General features: G+C 45.4%; 1 long non-coding RNA gene across 3 annotated transcripts in view; it reads right to left on the bottom strand.

Moving 5' to 3' along the window:
- Window positions 1–26,209, bottom strand: part of LOC131819937 (uncharacterized) — an 84,720-nt gene that overhangs the window by 8,792 nt on the left and 49,719 nt on the right. Inside the window, exons 1-2 of one of the 3 annotated variants that reach the window (XR_009349390.1) lie at window positions 11,186–11,272; window positions 2,633–2,692 (exon numbers count right to left, since the gene is read on the bottom strand). This is a non-coding gene — a long non-coding RNA (uncharacterized LOC131819937). Of the gene's footprint in view, window positions 1–2,632; window positions 2,693–4,944; window positions 5,032–11,185; window positions 11,273–26,209 lie in introns of those variants that run through there. The other 2 variants (XR_009349392.1, XR_009349391.1) reach the window with 2 other exon arrangements.

Below are 26,209 nucleotides of genomic sequence, written 5' to 3'. Positions count from 1 at the left end.
TGGAGCAGCTCCAATTTACACGTTTCCTAACAATGCTTAATTTAGTGGAATTTCTGTCCAATTATGTTAATTTGGTGTAGTGAAAGACAAACATTCAAAAAGATCATCCTTAATTTATATAGATTGCCAAACTCTGCATTTTCTGAATGACGCCCAGGAACGTATTTTCAAAAACAAACAAACAATGGCAGAACCACTATTATGTCATCTCTAGGCAGAAAGTGACTCAGAGCCTACATTACTCTCTACCTGAAAGTATACTGTAGGCACTGAAACTACTACCCTGAGTCTGTGCTATCAAATTCCTTAAGTTAGAAAGTTTTAAACCCGTCTGTGTGGGAGTATTTCATTTACAGATAGAGACTTGGTTGTTTATACATTTTCATACTTGATTTTTAGGGTGTAATAACTATGTTTTAAAATTCATGGTGGTGGGACGCCTGGGTGGCTCAGTTGGTTAAGCAGCTGCCTTCCGCTCAGGTCATGATCCCAGCGTCCTGGGATCGAGTCCCACATCGGGCTCCTTGCTCGGCGGGGAGCCTGCTTCTCCCTCTGCCTCTGCCTGCCACTCTATCTGCCTGTGCTCCTGCTCTCTCTCTCTCTCTAACAAATAAATAAATAAAATATTTAAAAAAAAATTCATGGTGGTTTTGAATACTGTTGGATAATTGTGCTAAAATGGTATATCCATTCCTCCTAGGAAACAGAAATTATAGAAAGGTAGTGCTTTTCAGATCTGACATCTTTGAGTCATTGCAGTTTCAGTATAAATGCAATAGGAAAAGTGACATTCATGTTTATGATATTTTCTATAAATAAATTAGAATGTACTGGAGGCCTGATATAAAGTGGGATGCCTAAACTTCAGTAAGATCTTGTTTTCAATTCAAAATAAATTTTATTTTTTATTTTTTTTATAATGTCCCTCAATTTCAGATAAGTACCCCCCATTAGGTCCACTCCATTTTTTTTAAGATTTTATTTATTTTATTTGACTTATAGAGATCACAAGTAGGCAGAGAGGCAGGCAGAGAGAGAGGGAAGAGGAAGCAGGCTCCCTGCTAGGCAGAGAGCCCGATGCGGGGCTCGATCCCAGGACCCTGGGATCATGACCTGAGCCAAAGGCAGAGGCTTTAACCCACTGAGCCACCCAGGCGCCCCCAAAATAAATTTTAAAGTGAATTATGCACCTCTAAGTTCAGAGACAATAAACATCAACCAACACAATTAATAAGTTCTATTTCTTGAAATTTCGGGAGCATTGATAGTCTCATCTCCTGGAAGAACAACAGCTAAAATTTTTGGTCATGGATTCTTGCTAAAATATCACTTTCCCAAAGAAAATTAATCGAATTTTCATTGATTGTTATTGATCATGAAGAATATAACAACCACGATAAAAAGAATAGGAAAACCATGATATCTCATCTGTAAGGGCATGTGGAAAGTAGGAAATGCTAATAAAAATAACTACCATTATTTCCTAAGTTTACATAATATAACAGAACAAAAATATTTCATAACAATATTTTCTAGGCTCATTCTGATAACTCTTTTCTACATTCAAATTTAAAGGTTGAGGCATGTGATATATATTACACAAAAAACATCCCAAGGAATTTGTTAAAAAAAAAAAAACTCTTAATAAAGGACAAATGCAAAGGAATTTTTTTCTAATTTAATTAACAAATTGTGAATCGACTTACCTATTTCATCACAGTGTATCAGGCACCAATAATATTTTTTAATCGTCATACCTGATGCAATAGTTACCATCTTTCAGACATACTGATCAGGAACAAGCAAATAAACAAGAGCACTGTAGCTTAAGATCTACCTGCATAAATATAGGACTACTTCAGACAATCTCTTCACCACAACATAGCAATGAATAGAAATCATACATGCTCTGTAATGGACATACAGATGAGATAGAAGGGGATGGGTGTTAATATATGCAGAATCTTTATTAATTACATTGTAAAACATAATATGGAAAAACAGAATACAATTTTAGAAATACCCAGGTCACCATCATTGTTTTATTTTTATATGTGTAGATAAGGAGTTTAATAAACAATCCATGACTATTCAACTTCTTATATTTTGTAAATTTTAGCAAAAGTAACAAACCTAGCAACTAGAAAATTGTATCGATCTGCAAAATACAGCTTTGCCAGTATGGTAGAGGAAAAGCAAAACAAAATAAGTAAGAAAAGTTTAACATTTCACAAGAGTTTTACTTTTATTTTTTTATTTATTATTTTTTATTTTTCATTTATTATTTACTTCTATTTTCTACTTTATTTTAATGAAAATGTCATGACCATAACATAAAAGCAGAATTAAACCAACATGAGAAATTATTTTTTCATAAGTTATAATAAACTAGCTTGGTGATTCATTCAAAAATTATATTACAAACTTCAGTGTTCTTGCAGTAAGTATCACTGCATAAACAAATGAGTCAGGAGTCATAAACTAATGATGATTCTAAATGTTATTTAGAGAGACATTCTGTTCTTAATATATTTCAAATATTCTACACAAGGCAAAGTGGATCCAAGTAATCTGTAGGCAAAATAAGATTTTAGAGAAGTATATATTTCCAACAGTATTTATAAAATATTACCTTTATGTAAGGCATCATCCTGGACTTTGTGGAGAACACACAAAGGAGTAAGAAGTGGCCCTTCAAGAAACATATACAATATCAAGGTTTAACATGAAGCAGCATGTCTTCTCTAAGTAAAAACACATTGTACCAACTGACTTTACTGAAACTTTATATTTATTGCTCTCGTTTTAGGTCATAGTGTCCTTCTGCATGCAGGCTGCTATAACGGACATGATATAGACTGAATAGCTTATAAAGAACAGGAATTTATTTCTCACAGTTCTAGAACTGAGAAGTTCAAGACTAAGGAAGGGGCAGATCCAGGGAGAGCCCACTTCCTCATAGATGGCTATCTTCTCACTGTAAACGTACATGATGAATGAATCAAGAGAACTCTCTGGGGTCTCCTTTAAAAGGACTGTCATCCCACTTATGACCTAATCACCTCCCAAAGGCCCCTATGTTTTAATACTATCACTTCCAGAGTTAGATTTCATAATATGATTTTGGGAGACACAAACATTCACACCATAGTATATATAAACAAAAAAAGACACAAAAACAACAAACAACAAAAATTATTTTAACTACCTATTATTTTCAACTACATAAAATTTTAATTTGTTTCTATATAATATTAAATAACTCATTTGAGTGATTCACTTATATCCAATGCATCTGAGTGCAATTAAATTTGCTTACCCAACATATCCAGCAGCACATTTCTTCAGACTATCCCATTCCCCACCTTACAGGATTTACCACAATTAGAAGACAGGGGATAGAGGATAGATAGATAGATGTATACGTAAACACACTTGTACATACACATATGCACAATTTTCCCTGTTAATGATACTCATGCAAATAAAATTGAAGCTCAAGGAAACCTGTCTTGTGTGTTACTTAATATCCAGTTTTTAGTCAACATCCAAAAACAAATAATCCAATAAAAACCTGGATAGAAGACATGAACAAGTGTTTCCCCAAAGAACACATTCAAATGTTCAGTAGATACATGAAAAGATGTCCATCATCATGTATCATCAGGAAATTGCAAAGCAATACTAGAAAGACATACCACCTCACACCTGTCAGAATGGCTAAAATCAACACTACAAGAAACAAAAAGTGTTGGAGAGAATGTGAAAAAGTAACACTTGTGGGGGCTGCCTGGGTGGCTCAGTGGGTTAAGCCTCTGCTTTCAGGTCAGGTCATGATCTCAGGGTCCTGGAATCAAGTCCCACATCGGGCTCTCTGCCAGGCATGGAGCCTGCTCCCTCCTCTCTCTCTCTCTACTTCTGATCTCTCTCTGTCAAATGAATAAAATCTTAAAAAAAAAAAGAAAAAGTAACAATTGTGAACTGTTGGTGGTGATGCAAACTGATACAGCCATATTTGAAAACAGTATGGAATTTCCATAAAATTTAAAAATAGAAGTCCTTTGTGATCCAACAATCCTGTTGGTGTGTATTTACCCAATGAATATAAGAAAACTTATTCAAAGGGATGCTAGCACCCCTATGTTTATAGCAGCATTATTTGTAAAGCTAAGATATGGAAAGAGCCCAAGTATCCATCAATTTATGAACAAATAAAGAATAAGTGGTATGTATATACAATGGAATTTTAATCTGCCATAAAAAAGACTGAAATCTTGCCATTTGCAATAACAAGGATGGAACTAGACAGCATAATGCTAAAAGTGAAATAAGTCAGTCAGAGAAAGACAAATACCTTTACTCATATATGGAATAAAAGAAAAGGAAACAAACAAGCAAAGGGGAAAATAATAAGACATAGAAAGAGAAACAAAGCAAGAAACAGACATTTCATTACGGAGAGCAAACTGATGGTTACTTGAGGGGATCGGAAAGGAGTGATGGATTAAATAAGTGATGGGGGTTAATTAGAGCACTTGTCATGATGAGCACTGAGTGCTATATGTTATATTGTACACATGAAACTAATACAACCATATATGTTAACTAACTGGATTTCAAATGAAAACTTTTTTAAAATCCCAGTTTTTAGCTCACATTCTGGCTTACAAAAGGGATTTAGTCAGGAATTTGGAAATTAGTTAATGAACAAATAAGGGGTGAACAGGCAGTTGTTAGATAAAATTACTATCCTTTCTGGCATGATCTTATACCTTTTATCTAGAATTATTTTTAGCACATTAGACTCTTCTTATTTTATTTTGAGTCATTAAACAAAAATTTCCTCAAAAGACCTTAGACTCCATCCAATTTGAGCAACACTGTGAGAGAGGAAATGGTGTCAAGGAGGAAAAAAAAAAAAAAGATGAAACTACATGTGTTTACTAGTGAATGCATAGTTCTTCCACAGAAGAAGCTCTAAATGGTCATGGCTCCAGCTTTATATGTGTTCAGTCATATGTTCAGAAGTAGGTAACACTATCAAAAAATATAAAGCATCTGAGATTATTTTCCCTTATTTGAAAGCTGGTGTATGAGTCTGCCGTGGCTTCTTGGGTGTTGATAGAAGACGCAGACTCATGGTTCAGAAATAATATAGTTTATTATTCACAGCAATAGAGGTAGCCAGAATATTAACAGTATTTGTGTGTGTGTGTGTGTGTGTGTGTGTGTGTGTTTGTGTGTGTGTGTGTGTGTGTGTGTGTAGGGGTGGGAGTTATATATCAGGTCTGAGCCTCAGTTCCCACAAAAAGAATCAAAACAGAGGCAGATAATATTTGCAAACACAACAGGTTAAGTTAAAAAAAAAAAGATACTATTTCTGTCTTCCAAGTCTATTCAATACAACCATCTTCAAAGGATGGTCTAGAACAAATAATAAATGCAGAAATGTAAGCAACCAATTGAAAAGTGTCTCCCAAGAAACACACTTTGAGAGTCTTCATTTGACAAAAATACTATAGGATATTACATGGATCAGGTGCATTGAATACTGGAAGGTTAAAATTACAAGGGACCAAATATTTTTAAGCAGTTCTGGCATCCAGTAGAGTTCAAATAGGTTTTATAAGATTGAGGAAAGAAGCCATCAAAACCTGGGCCCAGGGGCGCCTGGGTAGCTCAGTGGGTTAAGCCTCTGCCTTCGGCTCAGGCCATGATCTCAGGGTCCTGGGATCGAGCTCTGCATCAGGCTCTGTGTTCAGCAGGGAGCCTGCTTCCCCCTCTCTCTCTGCCTCTCTGCCTACTTGTGGTCTCTGTCTGTCAAATAAATAAATAAAATCATAAAACAAAACAAAAAACCTGGGCCCAATTTTCCCAAAAGTATGATTCTGATCCCAAAAGTATGATTCTGATTCTAGTCTCTATGATGTTATCCCTTGAAGACAATGTCTCTAATTGACTTGAATTAGTTTACTAAAGAGCATACCCCCATTTGTTGTAGGAGATGAACAATATTTTAACCTATGCTCACGTAAGTAACTTGGTGCATAATCCCTTTTCTATTAAACCATAGTGCAAGGACCAATGCCGCGTTTTTGAGAGAACCCCAAGCTATTTTTCTAGAATGGCCGTATGCCTATATATCAGGCGTCCTGTTTTCACTCCCTTTGTGGAGCACCTACCCTGGAGGTCATGTAATAACCAATGACCAAAAAACAATCAAAAAGCCCAAACATCCAGGTCGAAGTGCCATCCCTGCCTGGAGATGAGTAGACTGCTCAACAGATCCCGGGCAGGCATCTCAGCCCAGGCCTGTGCTGGGGAAGCTGGTTGCTGGCTTTGGGCGCAATCAGGAAGCCAGCAAACTGACTGGAGAGTGCAGCCAGGGTTAACAGGACTGATGACCTTTTCGCAGCCAGGCCATGGGCGGACACCCGCTCAGGGAGCCAGGCTAGGAGTCTGCCCAGAGCCGGCGCTGGCCACGCTTGCAGCCCCCCAGGGCTTCGGTCCCGCGCCCCAGCCCGGGCCGGCCTCAGGAGGGAGGGGGGCGGGGGCGGCGCAGAGAAGGGGCTTTGCTAATTGCCAAAGCGGGTAGTGAGCTCGGGGAGGACTCAGGAGGGATGGGGGCGGGGGCGGGTCGAGGGCGGCGGGAGAAGGGACTTTGCTAATTGCCAAAGCGGGAAGTAAGCTCTCGGAGGATGTGGCGGAGAGTCTGGGAGGAGGTGGAGCGGCTGGCGGAGGAAAGGCACGCAGCGCCGCGGGGCTGTGCTGCGGCCCAGTCGGGACTGCAGGACCCACCGGACTCGCCGTCCGTGGGCTCCTGCGTGAGGCCCTGCAGTCCCGCTCCTGCTGCCTGCTGCCCCTTCCCGCCCCAAGGCTTCTCCGAACCACCCTCTGCGCACAGGTAAAGTTACACCGCGCCGCGCCCTCACCAGGAGCAGAAAGCTGGGGACGCGACCTGGGGGCGGGGAGGGGGGTTGTCTAGGCCCAGCCTCCCAGGAACCCCAGGGCACCGGGACCACCCCGGACGCTGGGCCGAACCCGGGTCCGCATGGGGTCGGGCTGGGGACAGTGCCTTGCGAGGTGCCCCCCACCAGCGGGCGCACTAGCCCCCATCGTTGGGCACCCCCACTCCCGCGTGCTGAGGACCACCTTCCCTCCCCAGCCTTGGCCCCGCTGCTTTTGTTCTGGACTTGGGATCCCAGGTGGAAACTAGACCCTCAGACCTCCCTGGCAGCAAGGAGGGCAGGGAGGGATTCTTGGTCTTCTGCCCTGGCTCTTCCTCTCTCCCCATTCACAAGCCTTCTGGCTTCCCTTTCCTCTCCTCATTGTCAGTTTTATTAAATGGTTTTCTTCTGCATGTTGACCCGAAGAGCTATTTCATGAAAGAATATACACGAAACTGAGTCGGAGCCCACCTGTGAGAGCCCACCTGTAGAGGCCTTTCTTTAGAATGGTCTCTGGTTCTAGCCTCAGTTCAGAATACTGCATGTACCTGAGGACCTAGTCCAGATGTTTCTTTCATCTCTGACTTGAATTTGAAATCCTCCTCAGACTTCAGCTTCCAGGATTTCTCCAGTCCTTGCTCTCCCACTGTCTTGGTGGGGATCCGCCATGAGTGTTGAACCCAGGAATGAATGAATGATATATACCACAGATCGCTGGGGCTTTGTCTTGTTTTGCTGAGGTTGGAAAGGCTTGGGAGAGACCCCCTGTATGCAGATACAGAGCAGCATGCAATTGCTTAGATAAACGTGATCCCCACTATATTGCTTGGGCATTGAACATTTCGCCCTTAACCTGTGGCTTGAGCAGTTAGGAGGAGACAATCTGGAGGTGAATCAGAAGATGGCTGAATCCACATGGTGGTGGTCTGGGTTTGGGAGATTTTCCTGGAGATTCAAACGAAAGATCTAAATTCTTCCAGTGGGGAGTGGTAAACATTTTATGGATGGGAGATGGAAAATAAATGGTCTGGTTAACCTTTCCCTCCCCCTCAAAACCCATTATTTGAAAAAACAAAAAGAGAAGTGAAGGGAGAAATCCTCCCACTCCCATCCCCACTCACCTCCATAGCCACCTCCTCTTCCAAGAACCGAACAAACAAGGTGCCAAGAAGTGTTAGGTACCAGCAGTGGTCTCAGATCTCATTCAAGGATCATGGTGAAAGGCATTCAGAGATTGTGGGGGCACAGGGATCCAATTAAGGGGGACAAGTTTAAGGTTTGCCTGGCCCCCTAAAAATTAATGGCACTAGAGAAGATGAGTTTTGGGAACTATAGGTTAATGGATACAATGTGTAAAAAGCTTCAGTGAGTCATGGTGGGAAGAGGCCATGAGGGCAGCAAATACAGTCTTAGATGATGTTATTAATAGCACTACAGGCTCTAGATTTCCTGTGGTGGCAAGACCAGCCCGGCCAAAGTGGATACTCACAACCTGGAACAGAGGGTCTTGGAGATCCCAGCACGTGAGTTATGATGAGAAGGTAAAATGATAGGAGGTGTCCTTTGGAAGGGCTGTCTCCTTGACTTTAAAAGGGAGAACCCACATCTGTAGGTGAAATCTTTTTGGCTACAAAGAGGGCCGAGGCCTCCTAAGGTCAAGGTCTCCTCGTCACTTGCAAAGATGTTGAAGAACATATTCAGACATTTCAAAGATGTCCTCATGTCCATCGGTTCCCACTCTGGAATTCTATCAATAAGGTGAGAGTTCCTCTAGTTGCAAAAAAGATCTAAAAAGACGTCCCTTTCTCATGTAATTTCTGTAACCTCCAGGGCACACCCACCTCCACCTTCCAGCTCTGTAATGAAGCCACAGCTGGTGCCAATTTGTGGAACTCCTTAAAGGCTATTCTCCCTTATATACCCCCGGACCAAGTTCCCATGCTCCCTCACCTGATTTCCTGCACTCACCTCCCACCTGGTGTGTTCACACCTGCAAGTGCCTTTTACCAACCCCTTTGCCAAAAGGCAGCCAGAGTGACCTTTCAAAGACCTATCAGTTCCTGGCATTTGTCTCCATAGAAATCTGCACTGATCTTCTAACAAATTCCCAGTCCTCCAAAGGCACCCATAATCCTCGCATCAGTTTCTTCATAGCCCTCCAACTGACTGATGCCTGTTCTGCCCCATCTCTCTGCCCTTCAACCACACTGCCTCCCTCTTCCTGTGGAGACCCCTCATGGCGCCTGCCTCCAAGCACAGGTGATTCCCATTGATGGGAAGACCCTCTTCCTCTCCCCTATCTCCCCACTCCAGTTACTCCCAGTTATTCCTGAGCTCACAAGCCCCATGGTACACACTCTCCATGCAGCCTGCTCTCTCTTTTCTAGCACTGGCCTCCGTTTCTAGCTGTGGTTGTGTCATGGATGTCCCTCCCCAGCCAGCCTCCAAGCTCTCCTTCCCTTTAGCTCCAACACCTGACACAGTGCCTGGCACGTAGTAAGCCCTGGCTAGCTTCTAAGAGCCTCACTGAGGGACTGAAAGCATTTTAAAAACGTCACCACGTAGGCTCCAAACTGTAGGCAGAAAAATCTTTGCCTGGATTGACATTTTAGAGACGTATTCGTCAAGTTGGATATGTTCACTGACTTTACCTTGTAAAATTAAAAAAAAAAAAAAGGACCTCTGTATCGCTTCGCATCTAACGAAGGCACATGTATACTATTAGACCACGTTATGAGCTTAATGGAAGGAGACAAGATGTTTTCGCTAAGAAAATGTATAAGACTGTTGAGGTCAAGTGGGAGGAAACAGTCCGTTTGTTGGAGCATTGCTATCTTACTCTATCACAGCCACTCATAAAAATCTGACACGGGGTGAGTCAGAATTGTCTGTCGGAGATGAGTTAGATCTTGCTCATGTTCCTACAGACATGAAATCCAGGAATGAAGAAGGAGGCTTTGAAAGCCTGGGTTGAGGAGGCGGTGTGGTTCACTGCGATGAGCTAAGTGCCCAGGGCCACCGGAGGACATGCGGGCCTGTGTCCTTCCTTTGTTCTGGGGTCCCTCTTGCACCATGTGGTGAGGCTGGTGGCTGGGAGCAGCTCAGGACAGGACCCGGTGGCATCTTACCTCTCCCACCCTCCTGTGGGCTCCAGTGGGCTCCAGTAGGTCCCAGGGGACAGCCTGCCTTCCTTGCAAAGCCCAGTAGCACTGGGAGCAGAAACTGGGACCAAAGAGTGAGCACCCTGTTTGACAAGCTGGACCAGCCACCTCTTCTCCAGATGCAGGGGGAGCCCTGGCATGCTGACTCCTCCCTTCTCCCTTTCCCCTTTCCTCTCTTCCTCCCTCTTCCCTTCCCCTCTCTCCTTCCCTGGTGGTGCCCTTTCCCAATGCCCACTTCATCCCTTTTCCTTTCTACATGCCTGTCTTCTAGAGTTTCTTCTCTTTCCTCCCCATTACTTCCCTTCATCTGAATCTCCTCTTTGGTCCCTTTGTCCCTGCTCTCTGCTCCTCCTCCCCTTCCCTGGCCCCTGTTCCCCTCCATCCCGACTGCAGGCAGAGCTGGACTAACATGCTCACTTGCTAGCTCAGCCACCCTCCAGAGAATCACTCCTTGGTGGCCACCTTCCTGACCCCCTGGTCCCTTCTCCACTTGTTCAGATATTGCTCTGAAGTCTGAGGAGGACAGAGGCGGGGCTGCCACAGAATCAGGCCAGAGGAGAACCAAACCATGTGTCCACACTGTCCCCCAGCACTGCTGCTCTGAGAGCTTTCAGAGTCCTCAACAGGGTTAGGATTTAGGGGCTTCTTCAGAACCGGGAGTGAAAACAACCATAGGTCAAAAGAAAAGCTATGGCCCCCACACAAAAATAATAATCACAAATGAAAACTATGTAAACTCTGAAGTCCCAAAGTCGAAGAATTGCCTTGAATCTGTCGCCAGAAAGCACCCAAGGCCTCACTCTCTGGGTTCTGGGTGCCCTGGGAATGGCAGGAGGCTCTGACATGCTCCTGCCAAACGATGGGGGCTAGCCCGCCCACTGGCGGGGGGGTGGGGGTTACTTCGTGCAGCGCTGTCCCCGGCCAGACCCCTGGCGGACGGGGTGCAGGGAGGCGTCCGGGGTGTTCCCGGTGCCCTGGGGTTCGCGGGAGGCTGGGCCCCGACACCCACCCACCCCGCTCGTGCTCGTGGCCCGGGTTTTCTGCTCCAGGTGAGGGCGCGGTGCGGTATCACTTTACCTGTGAGCAGAGGGTCCTCCGGAGAAGATATGGGGCGGGGAGGGGCAGCAGGCAGCGGGAACAGGACAGCGCGGCCTCGGAGGCTAGGCTGGAGCACGGGAGCGCAAGGGCGGCGAGTACTGTAGGTCCTGCAGTCCCGACTGGGCCGCAGCACAGCACCCTGGCGCTGCGCGCCCCTCCTCCGCCAGCCCCTCCACCTCCTCCCGGACTCTCCTCTGCATCCTCCTCGAGCTCACTTCCCCCCTCAGGAATTAGCAAAGCCCCTTCTCCGGGCCGCTCCCGCCCCGCCCCCGCCCCCCTCCCTCCTGAGTCCTCCGCGAGCTCACTTCCCGCTTTGGAAATTAGCAAAGCCCCTCTCTGCGCCGCCCCCGCCCCCCTCCCGCCTGAGGCCCGGGCCCTGGCTGGGGTGCAGGGCAAAGCCCAGGCGGGCTGCGAGCATTGCCAGCGCCCACTCTGGGCAGCCTCCTAGCCTGGCTCCCTGAGCAGGTGTCCTCGCGCGGCCTGGCTGCAAAAAGATCATCAGTCCTAAACGCCAGCTGCACTCTTGGGTCAGTTTGCTGGCTTCCAGATTGCGCCCAAAGCCAGGAACCAGCTTCCCCAGCACAGGCCTGGGCTGAGATGCCTGCCCGGGATCTGTCTGAGCAGTCTCCTCTTCTCCATGCAGGGATGGCACTTCGACCTGGATGTTTGGGTTTTTTGTTTGTTTTTTTTGGTCATGGGTTATTACATGACCTCCAGGGTAGGTGCTCCACAAAGGGAGTGAAAACAGGACACCGTGATATATAGGCATACGGCCATTCTAGAAAAATAGCTTGGGGTTCTCTCGGAAACGCGGCATTGGTCCTTGCATTATGGTTTAATAGAAAAGGGATTATGCACCAAGTTACTTAAATGAGCATAGGTTGAAATCGTTTACTGAGAGTAAATATGTAAAATAGTTATATTTTAACTATAAATCTATCATCAATCATAAATCTATTACACGAAGGTTACAGGCAATTGAAATGCAAGAGCACTCTCTTCAGGGTTTTAAATAATCCGTGTCTGTCTTGGCACATGAGAATGCAAAGATAGGAAATGGTTTGTAAAAGATCATATAATAGCTTTTACTAATTCTATTTATTTGACAGACAGAGATCACAAGTAGGCAGAGAGGCAGGCAGAGAGAAAGATGGGGAAGCAGGCTCCCCGCCAAGCAGAGAGCCTGATGAAGGGCTGGATCCCAGGACCCTGAGATCATGACCTGAGCCCAAGGCAGAGGCTTAACACGCGGAGCCACCCAGGCGCCCCCAGATGAAATACATTTCTGACTTAGAAACTCCATATAGAATTTTTTTGTCCATGATGACAACTGAAGAAAATGTGTCATCCCTAAACCTAACCTTAACCCCTAACAACGCTGAAACCTAAGCTGACCTTAAAGCCCAAACTAGAACCCTGAATCCCAAACCTGAAATGGAACCCAAAGCCTGTACCTGAGCCCTGGATCCAAGCCCTGAACCACGAACCCAAACCCTAAACCAGACCTCCAAGTCATGAACCCTGAACCCAAATCTCAGCATGAAGCCAAACCCCAAATTTGACCTTGAACTTTATCCCCTAAGCCCTGAGTCTTAAAGCCTAAATCATAAACTTAAAGCCCTAAACTATAACTCTGTTCCCTTGTCCTTCACTCTAAATCCTCACCCTAACACTAAACCCAAAGCCTGATCTAGAACTCTGACTAAAACCTGAACCTGAACCCAAATTCAAACCCTTCACCACACTTTGCTTATGCACTTGCCATTGATGGATATTTGCAGTTTCTACCTTTTGATTCTTGTGAACATTGTTTGGGTTGGGGGCTAGGGTTAGGGTCTTGGATTAGGGTAGGGTCCAGGCTTGAGACCAAGTTGAGGTCAGAGTGTGGGTCTGCATCAGGGCCATGTTCAGTGCCACTCTTTGGGTCAAGGACTGTTGTAATTCCACATTGTTTCCAATTCATTGTTCCTTAGCTATTTGGGGGGAAGTTGGGGGGTATTGGGCTCCATGCAGCTTGAATTTCCGGAATGAAATGGCGTCAGCTGGACCCCGGGAGGGAGCAGGACCTTCCACTGAAGGGTGAGCTCCCACAGTCCTGCACTGCCTTCCACCGCCTGCAGAGGGCGCCAGACCGCAGCTCCCGCCCTGAGCCCAGGCTGCGCAGCCACAGCTGGGTTCGGAGCCCCGGAGCCCCGCCTCTTCAGGACCCACTGTGGAGACTTCTGGAGAATGTGGGGCGCCTCCCACCCTGACAGGACAAGCTGAGGAGGGTGTGGCTCTGCAGCCACACTGACCGGACCCGTTGTGGAGGACGCGCCCACACTGGCAGCAGTCCGACCTCCTAAGGACTCTGGAGGAGGTGAGGAGAAGCCGCCTGAGTGGACTGTCAAGGGGTTCGTGGTCTCAGGACCCCACAGAGGAAGGGCGCCCTGTGTAGACACTGGGGCTTCCGTCGTTTTGTGTGAGGAGACGTGGCCTCCTGCTGTGCTGTGCGCGGGGCTGTGGGGTCCCCCCTTTCTGGGCTCGGGTGCTCCTCGGTCCTTGTCTGTGTTTGTGTGCTCGCGGATTCGGTTCCTGGGGCTCCTCAGATGGTCTGCAGTCAGGGAGCGTCCGCCTGCTTCGGTGCTTGTGCTCCCCCCACCTCAGCCCTGCGGGGTCCTTCCCGTGTCCACACCCACTCCAGGCTTGTGCCGAGTCCCGAAATTCAGGAGCCAGAGTGAGGACTCTGTAGACGGTTTTGGGGAGAGTAGGTATTTTCCCAGTGTGGGTTCTTCCCTGAGCACAGTGCCTCCCCATCTCCGTGTGTCCCCCTCCCTGTCTGTCGTCATTGTTGCAGGGCTGTCAGAGGACAGGTCTGTCACCTTCTTGGTTCAGGGGCCTCCCGGGTATCTTGCTGCCTTGGATGCAGGTGTAAATGAGATCGTTCTCCGTAGTCTCTTTCTGATGGTTCCTTCTGAGCACGTAGGAGTGCCACTAATTTGTGCATATTGATTTTTTTCCTTGCAAGTTCTTGAATGTATTAGTTCGATTTGCCTTAAACTCCATCTGCCAGTTATTTGACCAGCAGCATGGGTTTATTTGGGAAGAGCAGAGAATGGCAGTCTGGGCTGAGCAAGCTACGGTCCCATCACAGGCAAGTGCGAGAAACAAAGGAGAGGAACATTATTTCATGGAGGAGGAAGAAGTTGGGAAGGGTGCTTGAAGGAAAGTCCCCTGGAGAAAGGCAGAGTGATGGAGAATTCTCACCAGCTGAGCTGCAAAGCTCCTACAAAAAGTCAGGAGATGAACCTCCGGCTTCCCCTGTGGGGCCTGGAATTGGTGAGTCTCTCCTGTGGGGGATTGCAATGTGGGGTCTGTAATGGGCACTGAGCACCAGGCGCCCCCTTCCAGCCTCCCCTTCTGGCATCCCCCGTCCACTTTACTGGGGCTTCCCTTCCTGCTTTTGCACAGTTCTAACCAGCTTGTGGTGGAAGGTTGTGGAAAACTGAAATTCCAAGTCCACTGCTTCTACTGCACCTGAGATACAGGGGTCCATTATTTAATCCTCCCATGAGTCTCTTGCTAACATGTGTCCTCTCCATGTTGGGTGACCTGGATCTGGGAGGGCTTGGCCTCCATCCCAAAGTCTGATGTTCTCCCTGCTTCCGTGTCGTCGTGCTAACATGGATGTTTGGAAGAGTCATTTCCTCTGCGGTGATTTCAAAGTGCAGTCAGCTTGTTATAGCAGCACAAATACGTGCTGTCTCCACACTCAGATTCCCCAGCCGTCATTTCTTTACCACGTTTGCCACTTCACACGGGATGCTTCAGTGTGTTTGATCCCACACCAGGACAATGTCCTGCAGAACCACCACATAACCTGAAATGAGGAGATCATTACAGAACCCATCCAAGGGTTAGTGTTAGGGACCAGGGACATGGCAGGACTAACCTGAAGACCCCATGGAGAGCTGTCTGGGTGGCTGAGTTGACAGTGTACGTGAGGGTGTCTGGCTCTGGCTTTGTGTCCAGGAGTCAGCTCTGTGTGGGTGTGTCCTCAGCTGGGCATGCAGATTTCTGCTCCTCTGAATCCTTTCCGGAGTTCCAAATGGCACAGTTTCCTTCTGGGCGGCAGGCTGAGTCCTCTGGGATTGCCCAGGTGTCCCCAAATTGTAGGGCACCTACTGCAAGGCCTTAGGGGTCAGAATCCTGAGAACCAAACCAAAGGTTATGGTTAGGGCCCACCACATGGCAGGCCCGATCTGCCAGCACTCTGTCCATCTTTCTGGGGGAGGGGGCAGTCGAGGGATTTGTTCAGGGTGAGTGTCAAGCTCCAGGTTTGCATCCAGGGGCCTGCTGAATATGGGGGTGTCCAGAGGTAGGAATGCAGATTTCAGTTCCTCTGAATCCTTTCTGGGGTTCCAAATGGCATGGTTCCTTTCAGGGTGGCAGGGTGAGTCCTATGGTGTTCCTACTGTCTTCAATCTCTGAGGCTTTGGAGCCAGGCCGTCGGGGACAGACCTCTCAGGACAGAATCTAGGCTTAAGAGTTTGTGCCTATGGGCATGGCTGCACTGATCTGAAAGCACTGTGGCGAGGATCACAGGGGTCTGAGTTGAGAGCATGGTTCAGGATCAGTATCAAGGTCTGGGTTTGTGTCCAGGGGACCGCTGAATGTGGGGGTGGTCTCAGATGTTCAAGACGATTTCCCCTACTCTGAATCCTTTCCAGCATTCCAAATAGCCGGTGGCAAGCTGAAATCTCTGGGATTTCTCAGGTCTTGCCCTTGCCCTTGCAAGGGCAAGATACTTTTTACAGTAAAAGAATTCACCAGATGAGCTGAACAGCAGAAAAGACACAGCTCAGGAGTAAATCAGTGAACAGGAATATCATGCCAAAATCTTCTTTGAGAACACACTACAGAGCAAGGGAAGATAGGAGAGAAAGCTGAGATATAAAGGACAAACCCTCCAACTTTCCAACATCATTCCCTACTTGTTTATTTCCATTGCTGTCAGCTCCTCCCCAGTCAAAAATAAGTCACCTGAGCCAGCCTTTTTTCTTCCTGAGTTTGGGGCACTGCAAAGCCCACCAGAGGGGCCAAGGGCACCCCTGTACCTGCTGAGCTGAGCCCATTTGTACCCCAACATGGAGAAGGTACCAGCCTGGCCCTCTGGTGCTCCATGGTCTGTGGCAGTCCTTCCTTCTGGACCCTGCTTTGCTGCTCTTCCTTCCCTAACCCTGGTCTCAAACTAGGGATTGCTCCTGGAGGAGGAACTCAGGGAGATGAGGCTCAGGAGGGCCTCCCTGCCTGGAATCTCCGTGTGAGGAGTGCACAGCCAACAGATTTTGCGCAGGGACTTGCAAAATGCAGAGAGGCAGATTTCCTTTCTCTCTTTCTCTCTCTCTCTCTCTAGCCTCATACCAACCGGGAGTTCTTAGAACTTTCTTCAGTGACTTCTAGGTGTAGCTTGGCCACTATTTCCACAGAAAGGCCACTTGAGCATGATCAAACACACGTATAAGCAATTACATTAAAAAAAAAAAAACAATAAGCCAATGCACACAGACCTTTGACAGCAGCACAGGACGCTCAAGGGACCAGAGTTCCTACCTTGGGCAATAGTGGTAGAGGCCGGGTTCTGCCACGCAGGTCCCTAGACCTTTGGCAGTTTCCATGATTGCAAATCCAGACATTCAGAATCCTGAGGGGCAACATACTAACCACAAAAGAGCAAAAATTCATCAGGATTCAGAGAGTGGAAATCCATTTGTACTGGAAAAGAAAGAAGTAGGCTTGCTGTGAATCCAGCAGGGAGGACAGGCATAGATAAAGGCTGGTGTATGGGTCACGGAAACTATTGTTTCTCAAGGGTCATGCTGTCTCTGTAAAATGCTATGAGGACTGTCTCTTGGGGAACTCCTGCTTTCCTACCAGTGACGCCCCCAGATTCTGCTTTGCTAGTCCCATGGATTCCTGGGGATACCCAGTTGATAAGCTACGCTGTCCTCATGACAACACTTGCTAATGGACTGAATGTGTGTGTCTTGTCCCAATTCAGATGTTGAAGCCCTGACCCTCAAGGAGTGCCATCAGGAGGTATGGGCTTTGAGAGGTGATGAGGTCATGAGATTGGAACACTTGTGAATGAGATAAAAGCACTTCTGAGAAAAGACCTGAGAGATTGTTCTGCCAGCTGTCATCCATGCAAGGCTACAACAGAAATATGGGCATCTATAGATAATGAAGCAGTCTCTTGCTAGATATCAGATCTCCCAGGATCTTGCTTTTGGACTTCTCAGTCTCTAGAACTGCAAGGAATAGTACATGTTTTGCTGTTTCAGCCACCCAGTCTGTCATCATTTGTTGCAGCAACTTGAACTGAATAAGGCAGAGCCCAAGTCCTGGTTAATCCCTGCTTCTACTCATTTCCCCTCAGAAAGAGCTTCTAATCCAGAACTGACCTCTGCTTTCCATTCACGTGCTTCAGACTCCTTCTGTGAGAGCCCAGACTTTGTAAAAGACTCTTCCCTCATGGCAACCAGCATTCTGTGACTCCTGAGGAATGTCCTCCCTGACTATATTGAGTCAATCAATCTGATTTTGATTCTGGAGTCCCAGGATCAAGGACTGCATCAGGCTCCCAGCTTCATGGGGAGTCCGCTTCTCCCTCTGACCTTCTCCCCTCTCATGCTCTCTCTCTCACTCTCTCTCTCTCTCTCAAATAAATAAATAAAAATCTTTTAAAAATCTGATTTTAACGGACCATAAGCTTGTTCTTGCTGGTCTTTGGAAGATTAGGCATTAGCCCTTCGGAGAAAGTTCTGAATGTCTGCTTCATGAAGGGGTGAACTGTGTCCCCAAAGTCTAATCACAGATGCTGAGACAAATCCTCCCAGGTGCTGGTTTTTCAAAGCACTTAATGCTTTGGCTTTGAAGTTCCTCACTTGACAGTTCTGCTTTAATCAGTTTGTGACAAAACAACCAATTGGTGGTGGATGCAAAGTGCACTGATAAAGTTAATGTCAGGGAACAATTTTTTGAGTATCAAGCATGTGCATGTGTGTGCACACACATATCCATGTGCTAAGCATTATGGTAAATGTCTGACAAGAACTAAAACATCAAAATGTCAGGATACCCCATTAGCTGATATTTTTATTATTCCTACATCCTAAACTATGAAAATCAGGGTCAGAGAATAAGAAGTGGCAAAAAGAATCAAGATTTGAGGCAGTTCGATTTCACAGCCAGCCTTGATCAATAGGCATGTACACCTGTGTCTACTTTCAGCTCTGTGTAACCTTGCCATAACCTTGGATAAGCCATTCATCTCTCAAGTTCAGGTTCTTGGTCCAAAGAGGGAAGGGGCACAGGTTGAGTACCTCCGGTGGGACTTCCTGGCAGGCTTGTTCATCCAAGCATTCCTGTTTCAGTTTGAGTAATTGAATCAAGTCTTTGTTTTACCGAAGGCCAAGCTTGTCCAGTGTGTCCATGCCACCAGCCAACAACATTTGTCCATGCCATGTAACAACTGAGCAACGTTCATAGGAATGGGGGGAGGAAAAGATGTCCACAGGTGTTGACAGATGTTCTGCATGGAGGGACAGGAGCTGGGGCCATCACCTGCTGTTTCTAGTGGCCTTCTCTGTCGAGTTAAAATAAATGGCAATAATTTGCAACGACAGGGATGAAAGTAGAGGGTATTATGCCAAGCGAAATAAGTCAGTCAGAGAAAGACAATTATCATATGATCTCACTCATATGTGGAGTTTAAGAAACAAAACAGAATCATAGGGGAGTAAAGGAAAAAAATAAAACAAGATGAAGTCAAAGAGGGAGACAAACCAGAAGAGACTTTAAAAAAAAAAAAAGATTTTTATTTACTTATTTGACAAACAGAGATCACAAGTAGGCAGAGAGGCAGGAAGAAAGAGAGAGGAGGATGCAGACTCCCCAGGGAGCAGAGAGCCTGATGTGGGGCTCGATCCCAGGACCCTGAGATCATAACCTGAGTTGAAGGCAGAGGCTTTATCCCACTGAGCCAGCCAGGTACCCCTCAGAAGAGACTCTTAATCACAGTAAACAAACTGAGGGTTCTTGGAGGGGAGGGGGATGGGTGGATGGGGTAACTGGGTGATGGACATTAAGGAAGGCATGTGATACAGTGAGCACTGGGTGTTATAAAAGACTGATGAATCACTAACCTGTATGTCTGAAACTAGTATTATATGTTAATTAATTGTATTTAGATTAAAATTTTCTTTAAAAATAATTTTAAAATAAAATAAATAACAATCAAATAATGATCAGAGTTATCCAGCAGGGAGTATCAGATCTAGATGTCAGTTAAATTTAAGGGGCTTGCCGAAGTTTAGGAGAGTCACGCTAGGTCATTTTCCTGTGTGGGGAAGTCTTCAGGGGCAGTTCCAAAGACAAAGAATATTAATATTTCTCCTTCCCCCATTCCTCCTAGAGCCAAAGATGTTTCCTCCACTCACCCACTGGCCCTGTATGTAGGTGTTGCTTTCTCTCTACCAATCAAAAAATCAGTGAGTAACTAGAACTTCACCTTTTCCAGTATCCCCCTACCCCCGACCTTTTGTCTTTAATGGCCATGGGCAACAGGGACAAAGACATTTTTTAAAAACTTACAGAGATCTATTATGCTCTACTACCTTGGCCCGCATGGGCCACTGCAAAGGGATTCTGTGAACCGTGTACTCAGATGAATGGTCATTATCTTCAAAAAGGCAGGGGCAGTGATAGACACAGGAATCAAAAAAGCAAGAGTTAATGGACCATCAGAATAATGGAGTACCAACACTTTTTTGTCCTTGGCTTGAATCCTCAAGGTCCAGTGTCTCAACAGAATTTTCATTTTGGTCTCATCTGACTCACTTGTCCACCCCTGGGCCAGTTGGCAGTTATACTGAGAACTGGAAATTTTCCTTAGAAGAGAGAAAGAGTATTTGTCAGGTAAACCAAGGAAATGTCCATTATAGGAAGTTAGGCCTTTTGTCGTGGTACTCCATTAGCACCCTCCTGACTGTTAAAGAAAAAAAAAATTTGTGACACCCATTAAAGACAGTAAGGAAGATTTTATTCAAGGGATGCTACTACGATGGGATTTTATTTTATAGTATGGGAGAGAAATCTGGCTCAGCTCAGACAAATGGAGATTTACAGCTAAAGAGCATGGTGGGGGTCACTGAATGTAAAATTAAGATGGAACATCAAGGGTAAGGATGAAGGGATTCTGGCTAAACCATCTGGACAGTAATATTGTTGAAGAAAGGCTAGGGTCATAAACTATTGAGATCAGGGGATAAGGAATTTTTTAAAAGACTTATTAATATATTTTAGAGAGAGGGAGCAGGGGTAGGGGTAGAGGGAGAGGGAAAGAGAATTTTAATCAGACTCTTCACTGAGCATAGAGCCTGAGGTGAGGCTTAATCTCAGGACCGTGAGATCATGACCAGAGCAGAAACCAAGAGTCAAACGTTCAACCAGCTGCACCAACCAGGTGCCCTGGGAATAAGGGATTTGATCAGATATTAAGCATTATAGATACTGAAGCACCTGGGTGGCTTAGTTGGTTAAATCTCTGGCTTTGGCTTAGGTCATGATCTGATCCCAGAATCAAGCCTGGCATTGGGCTTGCTGCTCAGTGGGGAGTCTGGTTCTCTCTCTCCCTCTGCTATTCCCCCTGCTCAGGCTCTCTCTCTGTCAAAATAAATAAATCTTAAAAAAAAAAAAAAAAGAGTGGTAAGATACCAGGGGTGAGAGATAAGGAATTTGATCAGATATGAAGAGTAGGATAGGAGATTGCTGAAAAATTGACTAAGCAGATTTCTTGCTAAAACTGGGCTAAGTGGGCGGAGCCTGAGGTCAAGGCTGGACAGAAAGAGGACTCAGAGGAACTTGACTCCAGTCTGGTCAAGGAGAAAATCTTCATCATCCATGACCATTGTATTTTCTGCAGTCACACATTTTACTAATTCTTTTATCAGACATTCAGTGAACGAGAAACATGAACACAGCAGCAATAATATAACAAATGTTATATTTGTTCTAGCAGAGACAAAGGCAGTATAGGAATCCACTTCATCAGATTTAGAATATGCATGACTCCATGACTGAATTACTATCACTGCTTGACTGTTGAGATTAAGATGTAGTACAGAGGATCAGAGGGAAGGAAGGGAAATCTGAATGGGAGTTATCAGAAAGGGAGACAAACCATGAGGCACCTTTAACTATAGGAAACAAACTGAGAGTTGCTGGGGCGGGAGGGGAGTGGGAGACATGGAGTAACTGGGTGATAGGCATTAAGGAGGACACGTGATGTGATGAGCACCAAGGGTTATCCACAACTGATGAGTTACTAAATTCTCTGAAACCAATGATGTACTATCTAATGGCTAATTGAATTTAAATATCTAAAAAAGACACTTAAAAAAAAGATGTAGCATAACTCACAATATCCTTTGAGTGGAAGAATGTGCGGACTTTCCACACCTCTGCTGTCCAAGTCCCATGGCTAGTAGCCACATGTGGCTAATGACCACTTAAAAGGTGGCCAGTTCAAATGGAGAAATGCTGTAAAAGCAGGATAAACACTGGCTTTCAAAGACATATTGTAACCAAAGGTCAGAGAGTATTGCCACCCTCACATCACAAACATCGCATGACTTCTACAGCTAATGAGAGTGGGACCCAAGATGGGAGAGGTCAACCTGAAAGTCCAGGATGTCAGAAAGAATATGGGGAAGAAAGAGTCACAATCCTGGAGTGGATGGGCTGAGGACTGTCAGATTGCCTTTCTTTTTTTTTTTTTTTTTTTTTTTTTTTGGTGATTCTGTCTGTATACGGACAAGGATAATTCACTGGAGATGACATCTGTATGCCTCACCTTTTCAAGGGAAAATTATGAAAACGCATATACACCCACAGCCATAGTTTAATTATATTTGAAATGTATTCAGAACTACTCCAGTCAGTAAATTGCATATTTTCACATTTAGCTTCTCAATTTTCTCTTCGGCACCTCCCATTCTTGAAATGCCAACACAAATCCCATCTCTTGACTAAGGACCATAAACTACCTCACTATCAGAGTCTACACAGTTCATTCATTCATTTGATTCATTCAAAGCAACCTAATCTTGAGTGATGTCTTAGGCGCTCTTCTAGGGACTGGTGACACGGTGAACAAAATAGGTAAAGATCTCACTTTCATGGAGCCTATCTGGTATTTAGGGGAAAATCTTTCCTTATCAACATAAAAAGACTTATTATGGATGTTGCTTAGAATTTCAGTTTTTTTTTTTTTCTTGACAGTATCTCAGGTGATCATCTTTGAGGGGGTTCTCCTGAAAAATACCTTTGGGGGGTGCTGACTCGACTTTCTGAGTCAGACACTTTCCTAAAGACAGGGGTCACAGAAAAAGTGACAACTGTCACTCTTGCAGTAAGAACAGGGATCACAGTACTTGAAACAGAGATATGCTGCTCAGCTGTCAGAAAGTCCACAAGGCTCCAAATGTGTGTGGCCAACTAATGGAACCTGTAACTCAGAGGTTGTCATCCTGAGAGCAATGGGAAATCCCTCTATTTAAGGAATCTCCTTGACGGAAGCTTGACAATGGCCTTGATTTACTTACTATGATGTTTAGGTGATTATACACATTAAGAAAAGTGCACAAGGCACTTACATTTCCATGATACCATCAAAGATATTGTTGTTTTATTAAAATGTTACATCTAGAGCTGTAACGTATAGAGTAGTTAAGTCAATCAGTATGTGGTACAGGTGAGACTATTGTAACAGCCATACTTCCATAAAAAAGAAAAATTTTTTGTGGTTTCTGATCTAGGAATCAGCCAGTGAATAATTCTATATCAGTGTCCAGTTACCGGGCTAAACATGTAATCTATTTATATTTCTGAGGGTAAGCTGAATTGTGATCACTGAGCCAGCTGTGTTCTAGTAACTACTCATTTACCCAACATAACAGATATAAGAAGGTAAAAGGCTTCTAAGGAGACTGGTTACTTATATTTTGAACCACATTTTGGCAGGTATAACTTGCAACTTGTGCTTAGTGCTAAGATTTCTGATATTTACTTTCTCCTTCCTTTGGCAAGTCAAGTTAGTTAAAAAGTAATTAGAGTTGAGTCCATTGTTTTTCTTAAATGTTTACAGAGATATAGAACTCTCAAGTTTCTTTACTAGACAGGATTAGATCACATTAGTGATAAAGATCAGAATGATTTACATTGCTAAAACGAGAACTTCCTGTCAGTTTGGAGAAAGCTCATTTTTATAACCAACATATTGGCTGGGCTAGAGATTAATGAGTGCTATGGGTGGGGTGATGAAAGTGATATATTCAATGACCTGTGGAATTTGTTCTGTAATTTCCCCACTCCTCTGGTCAGCAGAGCGTCTTCTTCAGTACCCAGCACTGCCCATAACTGCATTCAGAAAATCACTCTCCAAAAATGGTTATTTGTTTTGCCTTTTTGATAATTTTTTAAAACATTTGATTTATTTACTTGTCAGAGAGAGAGAATGAGAGCATAAGCAGGGGGAGCAGCAGAGGGACGGGGAGAAGCAAGCTTCCTGCTTGGTGGGATTGCACAAGGGCTGAAGAAGACAGAATGGGAAGGGGACAAGGAGAATAGTGGGTTTCAGATTCTTGGGAACAAAGCCCACATTTATTTCTATGTTTATCTCACTGCTCTAAACCCAGGTCACAGCACAGTGCCTGCAGCAGAGTCATGGAAGTGCTCCAGAACTGATAACTATTGCTATTTATGCTACTCAAATTCCTCCACAAAGGGCCAAGTGTCATAGCTTCTCCCAGTTCCCCACACTGAACGCAATGAAGAATCAAACTATCGGGTTAAGGATGGCGAGGGGCATTTAACAGGACCCAGATCACAGGAGCCATATTGTATTGCAGGACCAGGGGTCTTACCAGTGACTAGGTATTCACTCCTCTTGAGAGGCTAGCTCCTTGGATCTCCCTCTTCAATCCTCTGAACCCATGTCTGGCATCAGAAACAAAAGTAAACATAACGTATCGCCCTCGTTTATTTTTTACTATTATTTGTTACAGAGGAAGAGAGAGATCACAAGCAAGGGGAGCAGCAGGCAGAGGGAAGGCAGGCCCCCTACTAGAGCCTGGTATGGGATCCAATCCCAGGACCCTGGGATCATGACCTGAACCAAAGGTAGATGCTTAACTGAGTAAGCTACCCAGGCATCCCTTATTGTCCTTCTTTAAAATTTAATGTATTCTCTCTCCCTCTCTCTTTGTCCCCACTCTGTCACTCATACTCACACAATCACAGAGTCACAGACAATAGCAAGGTATTTCCCATTCTAATTCGCTAAGGCACTATGAACTTAAGCTCAACAGAATCACTTTGCCAGCTGCTGCTCTACCGTGCCCTGATCCCTGCTCTATCCCCAAGCTCGATCTGTAACTCAAGTGTCATGGTGGTGCCTCTTTCTGCCCTCCCTCCACAAGGCTGTCATCAGCACACTCTTCCCCGTGGCTCCACTCCCCGGCACTGGCTGCCTTTGGTCTACTGGTATGCCCTCTCCTAGAGCTTTTCCACTCTCCCTGAGGGGAAGACAACCCTTACTTCTCCCCTGTGGCTGTCACGTGTCCGCTATATATTGTGACGATCAGCCCAATTAAGAGATTGGGAACTAAAAGACCGGCTTCTGCTTATGGATAAAACTAACTCTGGGGTTTGGGACACATGACAGCAGCACATGGTGGTAGAACTGAGATGGTTAGGGAGTTAATCTGCATTTTCACATCTGGTCAGCAGCAGAACAAAGAGGACACCCCAGATCTCCTATCTCCCAGAACAGTACTCTTCAGGTAACTTACAGCACCATCCTTCTCCAGCTTTGGAAGTGGCACTTTTCCAACCCCAAAGTCTTGATTCTAGGCAGCACTCCGAGAGATACTCCCTCCAGAATCACCCCTGGCTGGAAGTAGTGGTTGGCCAAGGCCTCTCAAATATCTTCCCTTCAGAGTTGCGCTTGCATCAAACTCAAAACTGTGGCACGTACGGGACTTTCCTGTCGGCCTCTAGCTCTAATGACCTATTGGACTTCAGAGGTGCTCTTTTATACCCACTTACCTTATAACATCAACGTGTGACTCCTCTAGAATTCTCTCCATGGTTTTTCTCCTGTACTAATTGTTATGGACTGAATTGTGTCCCCACAAAAGTCATATGAAGAATTCCTAATCTCCAGTGTGACTGCATCTGGAGATAGGGCCTACCCAGAAGGGGGTACTGAAGGCTTGGTGAGGTCACAGGAGTCCTAATCTGCTAGGACTGGTGTCCTCATAAGGGCCCTCATAAGGGCCCCCTCTCTGGGGGCCCACAGAGAAGAGGTCATCTGAGGGCACAGTTGAAAAGATAGTGATCTATAGACCAACAAGAAAATGCTCACTGGAGACCAACCTTGCTGGCACCTTGATCTGGAACTTCTGGCCTCCAGATCTGTGAGAAAATACATTTCTGCCATTTAAGCCCTCCAGCCTGTGTTTGGTATAGCATCCTGAGTAGACAAAAATATACTGATAAAGCCTTCTGTCAAGCTTGGGAGAAACTTTCTATACACTGTGATCCATGCTTTTGGGTCTAACCCTTCTCTCCATAGCCATTGCTAATATTTGAGCCAGAGAAGTCATAAGTACTAGCAATGTTGGAATTGGATAGGGGATCAATAACCATCTAACACAGTATCCCCAGCTATGAAGAATTAACACACAGACACACAGACACACACACACACACACACACACACACACACTACAAACATGGTTATCCCACTTAATTACATTGGTGATTTCTTGATACCCAAGCCCACATGCCAGCTCCCCTTCGGAGTACTAACCTCACTATCTCCCTGTGACCTACCCACCTCCATGCAGACCTAGGACCTTATAACTCAACTCCTGCTGAGCTAATGACAAAAGTTTATGA

This window comes from Mustela lutreola, chromosome 17 (genome assembly GCF_030435805.1).
Source record: "Mustela lutreola isolate mMusLut2 chromosome 17, mMusLut2.pri, whole genome shotgun sequence".
Lineage (NCBI taxonomy): Eukaryota > Metazoa > Chordata > Mammalia > Carnivora > Mustelidae > Mustela > Mustela lutreola.
This window is presented reverse-complemented; position numbering and strand designations above follow the sequence as displayed.